This window comes from Thermothelomyces heterothallicus (assembly GCF_042370625.1).
Source record: "Thermothelomyces heterothallicus CBS 202.75 unplaced genomic scaffold P884_scaffold_10, whole genome shotgun sequence".
Classification (NCBI taxonomy): domain Eukaryota; kingdom Fungi; phylum Ascomycota; class Sordariomycetes; order Sordariales; family Chaetomiaceae; genus Thermothelomyces; species Thermothelomyces heterothallicus.
The window spans coordinates 624379-636480 of NW_027192571.1; positions in this window are offsets into that span (position 1 = coordinate 624379).

The following is a 12102-nucleotide window of genomic DNA, read 5'->3' on the forward strand; positions in this document are numbered from 1 at the left end:
CGGGCCAATCAAAGGGGGACCTACTATAGGCCTACCCTACCCCGGATATCAAGGAGCTAAGGGGTCTTGTTACGTAACTAGTCGACCTTATACCAAGCCCTAAACAAGGCAAGGCACTAGACCTCGCCGACAGGCTCTTATAGGGCCTTACGACTACTATTACAGGCCCGGTTCCGAACCTATAGGAACTCGTGGCCGAGGAAGTCAAAAAGGGGCTTAAAGAAGCCCTTAAGGCTACCCCTTGCCCTACCTAGGCATAGGTAGCCGTAGGGCCGTAATAGGGGGTAACAGGCCCCCAAGGAGGCCTACCGTCGGCTAAGGCAGTGCCGCTACGGGCCTCGCGGGAGGTCACGATATAGAACGCGGGCTTACGGGAGGACCTTAAAGCCCGAACCCCGGCCGAGATAGTCTAAGCAGTTAATAGAGCCTCTAGCCGCCAGGGAGCTGTCGCGGCTAGGAAGCTCCTAAGCGGGGATGTAGTAGTAGTCTTTAAGGATAAGGCGACCAAGGATTGGTATTTGGCTAATAAGCGATAGGTGGTTATAGCCTTCGGGGAGGAGGCTAGGGAGGTTGGCAAGGCCTATATAGTCCTAGCCAAAGGAGTCTAGAAGGAGGAGCTATAGGGGGTTAGTAAATAAGACTTTAAGGGGGCCGTAGGCTTACACTCGATCAAAACGGTCAAGTTCCGGCTACTAAAGAGCCCATAAAGGAAGTAGGCCACGGTACTCCTAGGCTTATAGGACCTCGAAGAGGCCTAGAAGGCCTGTAACGAGGGCGTAGTCTAGGATGCCTAGGTACTAGACTACGAACCCTACTAGGATGCCCTAGAGCTAAGGTAGTATTATAGGTGTTAGAGCTTTGGCTATACCTAATGGTACTACTAGCGGCCGGCCCGTTATAGCCGTTATAGCGTAAAGGCCTATGGCAAGGGAGGGAAGACTAGGGAGGCCTAGTGCCCTACCTACTCTAACTAACTCCCTTATAGGTATATAGCTTGTAGGGGCCCCTATATAGCCTAGTATAAGGGCTGCCCAAAGAAAGTCAAGGCCTAGGAGAGGGCTAGGGAGGCCTACTAGTATAGACCTCGAACCTTCTAGCTACTAGAGTAACTATATTAGAAGGTAGCCTTCGAGCTTAGTAGCTAGCTAGAGGACGACGACTACTACTAAACTAGGGCTAAACGCCCCTACGGGAGGCCTACCCTGGCCTAATAGGCGGCTAGGAGTGCCTTGTTCGATGCCTGACAGACCTATATCTCCTTTCTATAGCCCGGAGCCCCCTCCCTCTCGTAACTAGTTAAGGGGGTAATAGCTGTAGAGCCTACTACTACTATACCTTCGTCCTCTACTCTAGCTACCTTAAATACAAATTAAGGTCCTTTAGTAGAATACCTAAGGTAATAAATAGGCCCTTGAGGTCCTACTAGAGGAGGCTAAATACAACCTATTAGCTATCTAGGAACCGTAGATTAACCGGTTTATAGGGTTAACGTACTGCCCCCAGGCTTCGAAATACTACCTAGTCTACAAGCCAAAGGGCAAGGCAGCTATTCTAGTGGCTAAACGGTTCCCGGTTAGCTAGTAGGACTATTTGGCAGAGGAGAACTAGTATAGGGTAACCTTTCCAACCCTATATTACGGAAATATATATACAAATACCGCCTAGGCCACCGGCACAGACAGACCAATCAAGCCGAAGGAACGGAAGGACCAATTATAACATAAGAAGCGCTATAATCACTACACTTACCAGTGATCAGGGTGATTACCACTATACAATCACTTATAATCACTATAATTAGGAGTAATCACCAGGGTTATATATATATATAGATAGTCACTCGTTATAGTAGACTCTAGAGTTTACTAGTAATAGCAACTTACAATTACAATACTCCTAATAGTATTATACTACTATAAGAGACAACTCTGTTATTATAAACCCTTTAGCTTTACCGAATCTCTTAGACGACCTGTACACTTGTCCCGTATCACTTACCTTCGTCTAAACCCTTTTAGAAGAAGTCTAAGTTAGGTTCGTTATACGTTGCTATCACTCCCTTTGTTCTATCATAGTTTAGAACGGAGGTGACTTCGACCTCGATATTGATATAGCTACTAGCGTTATAGCCGAATAGCTGCTTGCCTAGCTTAGTTAACTCTAGTAGTAAATCTAGGAGTTGGACTAGAGAGATAAGGCTGCTTAAGCTCGAATCAAGGAACTCGAGAACGGCGAAAAGCACTTGTAGAAACTGGTTAACGAGGCCTATACTAAAATCAAGGCGCTTAAGACTGCCAAAGCGAGCCGTATTAAGATCAAACTACCTGGCAAATATAGAGGAACTAAGGAAGATCTTGTAAGGTTCCTAACAAACCTCTGATCCTACTTCTGGCTTAATAATGATAAGTTTCCGGATGATAAAGCTAAAGTCCTCTATATAGTTATGAGATTAGAAGGTAAGGTACTTAGATAGTTTAAACCTATATAGAATAACTATCTTACTAAGGAAGATAAGGATGACTAAGATATATTTATATAAGTAGTCTTTCGATCTTATAATCGTTTTGAAGAAGAGCTTTAGAAGGTTTTTAGTAATAAAGATAAGAAGATTTATATATAAGAAAGGCTCGCTAATCTCCGATAGACTAAGTTAGTAGCCTCCTATATTATATAGTTTAGATAAGATATACTTAAGTCTTAGCTTAATAATAAGGCATTAATATAACTATTCTATAATAGCTTAAAGGAAAAGGTTAAAGATAAGCTATATAAGTACGACCGGCCTAAAACTCTAGATGAATATATTATATAGGCTATTAGAATCGACGATCGGCTTTATATATAGGAATAATAGAAACAAGGTCAAATAAATAGAACTATGGTTAAGGCTAACGATAAGAAAAAGCGAGCGTATATTAGTACCTTATATAGGATATATCCTAGAGCTATAGATATAGATATAGTATAGAAGTAGGATAAGAAGAAGATATCTAAAGATAAGTCTAACGCTACCTACTATAACTATAGAAAGAAAGGATACTATAAGCGAGAATGTCAAAGCCTGAAGAAAGACTAGAAACTAGTCCCTAGAAAGGAAATTGTAGTTATCGACGAAACCACTAAGGATATTATCGAAGTAGCGGCTACGAGCTATAAAGATAGGGATAGCGATATAGACAATCTTAAACACGATAATAACGGCAAAGACAAATAGACACTATACTTCGAACTAGTCACTATAGACCTAGAAATAGGTATTACTAAATAGGATATAGTAAGAGAGTATATACTACTAATTTCGATTCTCCTAGCCTTAAGGTAGTAGGGTTTTATAGTTACGTAGAGGCGGGATAGATCGTAGACAACCGACACCTAAGGAGTCGACCGACCCGGACTAAATATCCTATTCCTTTAGGAATAGATCGAATAGTACTATAACGAAGTTTTCCGGCTTAATATAGAGTTATACGAACGAGATAAACGCCTGACTCGATTTACTTAGTAGAGCGAAGAGCTTAGGAATGAGATAAGGGAACTCCGACGTATTATAAAGACTATTAAAGGGGAATAGCCTATAACGTACGATAGACCTAATAGTTACACTAAGCACTTTGACGATTAGTAACTTAGCTACGACATATAGAACCCTAAGTACTAGTTTATATATATAAACTGTAGAAAAGACAAATGTATATAGGAAAGCTACTAGAAGAAATATTCCTACCTTAGTATTAGGGTACCTATAGTCTATATATAGTAGGAAGGATTCGGAAAAGAATTCTAATATCTTCTAGGTAATGTTATATAACTATACCCTTGATATAAGGTATACGTATAAGTGCCCTAGTTCTAGTATATAGTATATAAATACTAATACTACTTCTATGACAAATTTAAAAATAATCATTGGCCGACCCGATAGGAAAACAGGGATGGAAGTTTACACCCTATAGAATAGGTCTATAACATAGGAAATAGAGCAGCCGAATTACTCTAGAAGATCGAAGCCCAAGGCCTAGAAGGCATTATAGTAGTTCTAAGACGAGCCTAGCCTAGGTACTACGAAATAGGACGAGATACGTAGGACTTATACTAGAGTAATAATTGTCTTTATTATACGGACGAAAAGAAATCGCGAATTCGGGAGCTTTAGATGAAGCTATGGCGTATATGACGGAAAGTAGAATGGACCTAATGGTAGGAAGCTATAAGTACTTAATGGCTTATGGAAATGAGTACGATTAACGAAGCCGCTATTAGCTAAATAATCGAAGAGGTTAATACTAACCTAGGAAACGGGTCAGGGCCCTTCGAGGGGCCTAAAAACTATTAACGCCTATATAGCAGCAAGTGGTAGTGTAGTATAAGAGGAACTAGTATAAGAGACTATTATATCGAGACCTCCTGGTAGAAATATAGGAAATCGCTATAATCTCTAGATGATAATAGCAAGATAAGCGACTATAGATAATGCTATAATAGAAGTAGTATAAAATACTTATACTAGTAGATAGTAGAGTAGAGATAAACCTAATTTCGCTAATACTTGTAAATTAGCTACGGATACCCTAGAGAATAAAGCGGAAGTATAGTATAGTCAAAGGGCTATTTCTGATATAATAGGTATATAGGGAGACCGAACCGATCGATATCACTATAGTAAGAAAGACTATAGTAATCGTATTTAGCATTATAGATATAGGTAACGATAAAGATATAATATTAGGATTACTATAGTATAAAGATTATAACCTAGACATTAGTTAGAAGAATAATAGCTACCTATAACCCTAGATAGAGTTATATTTAACTAGTATAATAGGGAGTATATAAGGATCGTGAAAGGACAATGTCTAGGGAAAGACATGTCCTATAGATCTACTATAAGAGACAGGCAATGGCAGGTAGATTACTACAGACTCTAGAAGAAGCGGTATAACGATATCGACACTACGATAGGAGGAACGAGCCGAACCGCCAATAGCTATTCTCTCCGTTGACGTATATAGAACACTATAACTAGAATAGTAGATCGAGATAGGAGAAATCGCTAGTATCGCTATAGATAGAACCAAATTCGTATACTATTAGAAAACCAAGAAACGAGACAAGACTAGGGAAGTACCGAAGGAGTACAAAGGATACCTAGCATTCGAACCAAAACATCTAGAAGGATTACCAGAATATGGCCTATAGGATCACGAGATCAAGCTTAAGGAAGGAGTACGACTAAAGTTCTTTAAGATCTACTATATAAGCTAGATATAGAATGAAGAACTTAAGTGGTATCTAGAGGAGAACCTTTGAAGAGGATATATCTGCCTGTTAATATTGCTAGTAGGCTACCTAATCCTGTTTATACCTAAGAAAGACGGAAAGCTACGGTTATACGTTAACTATTAGTAACTTAACGAATAGACTATGAAAAATCGATACCTATTACTACTAATCTTATAGCTCTAAGATTAGTTAGTAGGAGCCTAATATTTTACGCGTCTTAACTTGCTATCGGCCTATAACTATATATAGATCAAAGAAGGCAATAAGTAGAAAACGGCCTTTAGGATACCCTATAGCTATTATAAGTACCTTGTTATGCTATTTGGACTTATAAATGCGCTAGTAACGTTCTAAGCCCTAATTAATTAAGCTATCCGCCCTTTTCTTGACAAATTTATAGTATATTATCTTAATAATATACTTATCTTCTCTAAGACGATAAACGAACACCAGAAGTATATAAGAGTAGTACTAGACGCGTTATATGTATATAAGCTATTAGTTAATAAGGAAAAGAGTGAATTTTACGTTAAGAAGATAGTATTTTTAGGATATAAGATATCCCTAGGACAAATCCGGATAGAACCTTTAAAGGTTAAAGCTATTAAGAACTGGCTACGACCGACGTTAGTTACGGAAGTACAAAGTTTTATTAGGTTTATAAACTTCTACCGGATGTTTATTAGGAACTTTAGAGCGATTATATAACTATTATACGAACTTACTAAGAAGAACGCTAAGTTCTAATAGGAAGAGCGATACAAGTAAGCATTTATATAGATTTGTGACACTATCACTAAGGATCTAGTATTAGTATTACTAGACCCTAAGAAGCCATTCGAGGTGGAAACGGACGCTTTAGACTATGCCATTAGAGGATAATTAGGATAATAAGACGAACAAAGGAAGCTATATCCTATAGCCTTCTTTTCAAAGAAGCTCGATAGACTACGTCTTAATTATCTAATCTATAACAAGGAACTACTTATGATTATCGAAGCTTTTAAGGAATAGCGACTATACCTTAGCGGTATAATTAAACCAGTATAAGTATATATAGATTATAAGAATTTGTAGTACTTTATAATGACAAAAGAGCTTAACGGACGACAAATATGATAGGCAGAATTCCTCGTGGAATTTAACTTTGAGATCCGCTACAAGAAGGGCAAAGAGAACGTACGAGCGGACGCCTTAAGTCGACGAACAGATTATACGAAAGGACGAATAGAAATAACGCTACTATTATTCAAGGAACAAATAGACGGAACGCTATACTACGAAATATAGATACCTATAGATAATAATCTACTCGACTCGTTCCTAGAATATTATATAATCTTTCGAGAAGAAAGGATTAACGAGGTATAGTATCAAGTAGCACCTAGACTAGTAGTACCTAGTAGAGTAGAAGAAAAAGATAGAAAACTCTGGTACCAAGGCAAAGTATATATCTATAACGAGGATTAGTAGCTATAAATGATTCGAGAGCTTTACGAGTCGAAACTTAGAGGATATAAAGGGGTTACAAAGACTATCGTATAAGTTAAGAAACACTATAACTTTCTATAGTTAACGGTATAAGTTAAGGAAGTCGTATAGAGCTATAATATCTATAATCGAAGTAAGACGGTACGATATAAGCTATATAGGCTACTTTAGCCACTGCTAATAGCTAATAAACTATAGAGTTTAGTTATAATAGACTTTATTACGAAACTACTAAAATCTAAGGATATAGTCATAGGAATAATCTACGATAGTATTCTTACTATAGTAGATCGCCTGACTAAATAGGTATACTTCTTTCCCTATAAGGAGTCCTAGATAGCTAAATAGCTAGTAGACATGATCTATCGGTAAGTTATATTAGTATACGCTTAGCTATAAGAATGGATCACCGATAGAGATACCAAGTTCGTATCGAAGTTCTAGCAAGCGTTAATATAACGATTAGGCATTAATAGTAAACTATTAATAGTATATTACCTGTAGACTAATAGACAAACGGAACGACTAAACCAAGTTATCGAGTAATACCTCCGCTCTTACGTTAATTACTAGTAAGATGACTAGGTTATACTGTTACTAATAGTATAACTCGCTTATAATATAACGCTAATAGAAACAACCAAAGTCATACCATTCTTCGCGAACTATAGATACGAAGCGGACCTTAGGCAAGGACCAGAGGTTATAATGCCAAGAGCAGCAGTCAAAGCAAAACAGATATACATACTATACAAGAAGCTTAAAAAGGAACTCGAGTTTGTTAGAACTAGAATAAAGAACTACTATAACAAATATAGGCTCGAGGGACCTTGCCTAGAGAGGGGAGACAAAGTCTATCTAATCGTACGAAACCTACGAACCAAATGACTAAGTATAAAGCTAGACTTTAAGAAGGTTAGACCTTTCGTCATCAAAGAACAAATTTCGACATCTAACTACCGACTATCGTTACCGTCATCTATATGATTATAGACGGATATTTTTTATATTTTACTTCTTAAACTAGCACCGAAAAACGCCAAGATCGCTATAAACATCGAAGTAGAGGACAAAGAGAAAGAATAGGACGTCGAAGAAATCCTAGATTTATATATTATCAACGGGGAACTATAGTATCTAGTCAAATAGCTTGATTTTAGACTAGAAGACAACTTATAGGAACTAGTTAAGAACTTAAACTGCCCTAAGAAACTCGAATAGTTCTATCGGTAGAACCCGGATCGGCTAAAGGCAAACCTAGGATAGAATCGAAGATAGTACCCTAGTTAACAACGTCGACGCCACCGTTAAGCTACACGTCTAGAACGGCCTCCGATTCCTATTGCTTTACCGCCTCTAATTCGTCTAGATTCGACAAACCCCGTGTAACTATATCTGCCCCTTTCTCTACTAAAAACTCTTGTTACTTACGAACCCGAGTTAAATAGGCTAATGCCTTAAAAGCTTTATATTAGTATTCTTGTAGTAAGGCTTCGGCCTCTTTCTCTTTAGCCTTTAAATGACGTTGCTTATATATAATATAATCTACTACGTTATAATTAGCGACGTACCTTCGCAAGGGAACAAGAACCTATAAGAAGAAACTAGAACGCTAGAACTATCGTAAGTACGATCCTAACGTATATAAGCCTTATAGTGACGAGATTTTTTAATTATTTTATATACTTAGTTATACTCTATATAATAGGAATATACTATTACTACGAACCTATAATCGGAAATAAACTAAGCTAGATACTTATAATAAATAAACGCTTAGGACCTATATACGTTAGATAGTATAATTGATAGTACAAAGGATAATAAGGAGCTAAGGAGAAAAACATATATAAGGATTGTAAGGGATATTAGCGCTATTTGAAACGGCCTAAAGAGGGCTTTTAGGTCGAAAGCCTTAAAGGAGGGGCATCATATCATGGAAATATATATATAGATACCGCCTAGGCTACCGGCATAGACAGACCAATCAAGCCGAAGGAACGGAAGGACTAATTATAATATAAAAAGCGCTATAATCACTACGCTTACCAGTGATTAGGGTGATCATTACCATACGATCACTCACGATCACCATGATCAGGAGTGATCACTAGGGTTATATATACATATAGATAGTCACTCGTTATAGTAGACTCTAGAGTTTACTAGTGATAGTAACTTACAATTATAGTACTCCTAATAGCATCGTACTACTATAAGAGACAACTCTGTTGTTATGAACCCTTTGGCTTTACCGAATCCCTCAGACGACCTGTACACTTGTCCCGCGTCACTTACCTTCGTCTGAACCCTTTTAGAAGAAGTCTAAGTTAGGTTCGTTATACCCTAGGAGAGAGGGGGTTCGAGCTCTAGTTAGTCTATAATAATAAGGGGGAATAGGCCCTCTTATAGGACCTGCTAGCCCTACCTTGGCTAACCTACCCCCTAGTTCTTATAGGTAACTTTAACCTCTACTACCTGGTCTAGGACCTGTTTAACAGGCTTAGCCTAGGGGCTAGGGACCTCCTTAGCCTTATAGACTAATAGGACCTCGACCTACGAACGCTATATAACTAGGTCACTAGGGCCCCCTAAGGGGACTAACACGGCCGGCCTTCTACGATAGACCTACTCTAGGCCTTGGCTAGGCTAGAAGCAACCTATAGGGATATCGCAGAACGCGGGAAGTTAGACTACTACCTATAGGCCCTAAATGTCTCCCTCTAGGGGACTAACGGGCCTATACCGGCTAGTAAAGGGTAGGATTAGAAGAGCCTAGACAAGGAGGTCGCGTAGGCCGAGGCAGCCTACCTCCTGCTCCGGCTTGGCAGGTAGGCATCGGCCTCGGCCCTGGCTAGGCCCATCTTCTAGGGCCTAAAGGAGCTTCTATAGGCCTTTAACAGGCTTATAGAGGCCCTCGAGGAGATAGCTATAGTCTCGGCTCCGGTAAAGAAGGCTGGTATAGGTAGCAAACGAGCTTGATGGTAGACGAAGGAGGTTCGGGAGGCCTAGAAGAGGGCTAAGGAGGTAGAGAGGGCCTATAGGGATACCCTAAACCCCTATATATAGGAGGTACTTCGGTAGGCCCTATAGGACTAGGCTAAGACTATTACGGCCGCGAAGACCAAGAGCTAGAGAGCTACGTTATAGGAGGTAACCAACTAGCTAGACCTATTATGGAGACTAGAGCGGTAGGCAAGGCTATAAAGCTATCTACTAGTCGACCCTCTAAAGCTCCTAGCCTTCGAAGGAGGGCTTATAACCTACTAATAGAAGGCTAGGGCCCTGGCCGATAAGTTCTTTCCAAACCCGGAAGTAGACCTGTTAGATATTAACGACCTAGATCTAAATGACTACTAGGAGCTGAAGTTCGAAATAAGCTAGGAGGTTATAGTAGGCGATATTAGGGTAGTACTAGCTAGAGCGGCCCTATAGAAGGCCCTAGGGGAGGACCTCCTCCCTATAGGCCTACTAAAGGCCTATAGGTAGCCGCTCTACCGGATACTAGCTATACTAGCCTCGGAGAGCTTACGGCTTGGCTATTTCCCGGCCTAGTTTAAAAGGGCCAAGACAGTAGTCCTCCGTAAGCCTAGCAAACCCCTATAGGCCTACTTTACCCCGAGTAGCTATAGGCCTATAGTGCTCCTACCGATAGTAGGTAAGGTACTAGAGGCTATAGTCGCCTAGAAGGTAATGGCCGTCGTAGAGGCCTATAGGCTTCTCCCGGCCAAGTAGATAGGTAACCGGGAATATAGGTCTACCGAACTAGCTATTCGGCTTATTACGGCCTAGGTTTAGGAGGCTTAGAGGTATAAGGTAGCTACCTCCCTCCTATAGCTTGATATCTCAGGGGCTTTCGACACTATTAACCATACCCGGCTACTAACCACTTTACAGAGCCAGGGCTTCCTAAAGTGGTTAGTAGTCTAGGTTAGGGAGTAGCTACAGGATAGGGTAGCTATCCTTTACTTCGACGGCTAGAAAACAGAGGATATAGTAGTAAGGGCCGGGGTCCCCTAGGGGTCACCCCTCTCCCTTATACTATTTATCCTCTATATAGCCTCCCTCTACTAGGCCATTCGCTAGGCTAGCCCTATGGTCAGTTTGGTAGGCTTTGCCGATGACACTAACCTTCTAGCCTTTGGGAGGGCCAAGGAGGCCTATAATGATCAGCTATAGAGGGCTTAGGAGGCCTACCTACGGTAGGTAAGGACCTAGGGTATAGCCTTTGCCCTAGAAAAGTACGAACTTATCCACTTTAATAGGAGCTGGAAACAGTGGTCATAACCGCTAGAGCTCCTACGGCCCGGGGGGGGTACTACTATTATAGCCCCTTCGAAGTCGGCCAGATTCCTAGGGGTCTAGCTAGACTAGAGGCTATAGTAAGGCCTCTATTATACAAAGGTAGCTAAGAAGCTAGAAACCTAGGAGTTTACCCTAACTAGGCTTACTACGAAGACCTAGGGCCCTAACCTACTATAGGCCTATAAGGTCTATACTAAGTATATCTATAGCGCCCTAGCTTATAAGGCCTCAAACTTCTATAAGCCTACTAAGCCGGGGGGTAAGCTAGAAGGCCCTACTAGGGAACTATCGAAGGCCTAACATAGGGCCCTCTAGGTAGTTACTAGGGCCTATAAGGCTACCCCTATCTAGTACCTTAAGACAGAAGCCTAGGTACTACCCCTTAACCTCTATCTTAACAAGAGGCTAGCTAACTTCGAAGCCAAACTCGACCAGCTACTTATAACAAACCTAACTCAGACTTCTTCTAAAAGGGTTTAGACGAAGGTAAGTAGTACGGGACGAGCATACAGGTCGTCTAAGGGATTCGGTAAAGCCAAAGGGTTTACAACAACAGAGTTATCTCTCATAGTAATACGACGCTATTAGGGGTACTATGATTATAAAGGAGAGTTGCTATCACTAGTAAACTCTAGAGTCTACCAGAACGAGTAACTATCTATATATATATATATAACCTTCCCGGATCACCTTGATCAGTCCTTGGTTAGTGATCCTAGTGAGCCGCTTATCGCGATCAGTGACTTTACACTGATCTTGGTAATCGTAAACCAGCGTATGGTAGGGCTTATAGTGCTCCCTACGTTATGATTGGTTCTTCCTATCCTTTCGGCTTGATTGGCCTATCCGTGCTGGTAGCCTAGGTAGTATCTATATACATATTTCTGTGACATAATGCCCTCCCTCCAAGGCTTTCGACCCGAAAGCCCTCTTAGGCCGTTTTAAATAGCGCTAACTCCCTCTTGTAACTTGCTCCTGTAAGTTCCCCCCCCCTTGCTTCCTTCTGCCGTTTACTATAGCTGACTA